This window comes from Octopus bimaculoides, chromosome 9 (genome assembly GCF_001194135.2).
Source record: "Octopus bimaculoides isolate UCB-OBI-ISO-001 chromosome 9, ASM119413v2, whole genome shotgun sequence".
NCBI classification, from domain to species: Eukaryota; Metazoa; Mollusca; class Cephalopoda; order Octopoda; family Octopodidae; genus Octopus; species Octopus bimaculoides.
In genome coordinates this window covers 6837597-6839689 of record NC_068989.1, presented here as the reverse complement: position 1 = coordinate 6839689, position 2093 = coordinate 6837597, and positions in this window count along the sequence as shown.

Below are 2093 nucleotides of genomic sequence, written 5' to 3'. Positions count from 1 at the left end.
GAACGCATGTGTCTATGTGTGTGTATGCATGTGTGCATGTGTGCATGTGTGTGTGTGTGTGTGTGTGTGTGTGTGTGCGTGCGTGTGGATGTCCTTGTGTAGGCAGTATGAGTATTGTGTGTGCATGCGGATGTGTATGCGAGTGAGGGAAGGGGTATTAGCTTAGAAGTATTGACAGCGTGTGTGCGCAGGCGTGTGCGTGAGATTGCCAATGTCTAAAGAGAGAAAGAGAGAGGGAGCCCATTGAAGAGCAACGGTGGGAAGAATTGCTTTCGGTATTTTAGTTCTGTCCCTTTTGGTTTTTAGTTCGCATCTACCAAAAGCTTGTTTGCTCTATACTTCCCATCTTAACGAGATCGATAAAAATAATTCTTGCCAGGACCAAGTTTGCACATTCGTTTTTATCCGAATATGGTCGATAAAAATGATTGTCATCCAAGAATTGTAGTCAATTTTATCGACAAAATTGTGGTTTTTGTGCCAACATGAGAAACATTACGACTTAAAAAAAAAACTTAAGTAGAAACATTTAGAAATTAACATGAAAATATCACAAACCCCTGGGTAGATCGTCAAAGATGGCTTCCTCATCAGCACATCCGACTTATAATTAAAGACGACATTGCACTTGATTGAAAATTATCTTTTTGCAATAAAGCCTTTTATCTATATAAGTAGAAGCTAATTGGCTTTTAACATTTTTTTTATTAGCTAGTCCATTGTAGTCCATCCTATTAGCGGCAACGTTATATAACATATCAATCATATCTTCAAAACTAAACGCTTGCTAATAAGAGTTCTGATATTGTCAAGGAATTAATCCGTTTTATTTGTAGATAATGGCCACGGTAATTGTTGTGAAAGCCGGAAACAAACCACTAGTAATATAATTAGGTTAGTGTTTAGCGTATTTAATGCAGGGGAGCCGCAACAAGCTAAATAGAAATAATTATAAGTGCTGAGAGAGGAACAAAAAACGGTTTCATTCCATAATTGTTATTATTTTAATTATTTCTGCAAGTAGGGAAGAAGACTGCGCATATATTTGAAGGTTTATCAGTGAAGCAGCATATATTGGGGCGTCAATAAAATCGGTTCATTTTCTTTTTTAGATCTTGGAACTACATCGTCAGATCTTTTATCTTTTTATTGTTTCAGCCATTAGACTACGGCCATGCTGGGGCACCTCGTTGAAGAATCTTTATCCGAATGAAACGACCTCAGTGCTTATCTACTTTCTAAACTTAGTGCTTATTCATTCGGTCTGTTTTTCCGAACTGTCAAGCTACGGGGTCGTAAACATACCAACACTCGCTGTCAAGAGGTGGTGGGGGACAAACACAGACACAAGGACACACGCACGCGCGCACTATATACGACGGGCTACTATCAGTTCCCGTCTACCACATCCACTCACAAGGCTTTGGTCGACCCGAAGCAGTAGTAGAAGACGCCCAAGATGCCAAGCAGCAGTACTGATCCCGGAAACACGTGGTTGCTTCCAAACCACATAGTTGCTTTTGAGATAAGGGCCAAGCAACTAAGATTTCCTGGTCATGTGATGAGGAAAGAGGTTTCTAGAGAATTTAGCGATGATTGGAAAGATTGAAAGAAAAAGAAGCAGAGGAAGGAAAAAATGGTACAGATGTTAAGCTTGATGAACTGATTGGAAGAAACAGACATTAAACACCAGGAAGTGGAACTGTTGCAGAAAACAAAGAACAGAGAATTGTGGTAGGACACGATCGCCTATGTCCTAAATTCTGGACATGGCCCCTGAACAAATTGTATTGTGCGAATACAATAATATTACTTAGAAATATTGCATTTCTCTCTCAGAGAGATTTATACAGTAGCAGCACAATAAAGTGATGGTTATTCAATACTCTTTGAAGACTACGTATTTATTATGCTTTTACAAGATGAGGGGTGACAGAGATTTCCAAGTTTCGATGATAAGCAGCACGAAGTAATCGTCGTCTCTCTTCTGGTAAAAGTATAATTAACACACTCGCACACACGTATGCATATGTGTATGCGTATTAATTCATTCATGATTATGCGGACAGATATGACCACCCACACATATTCAT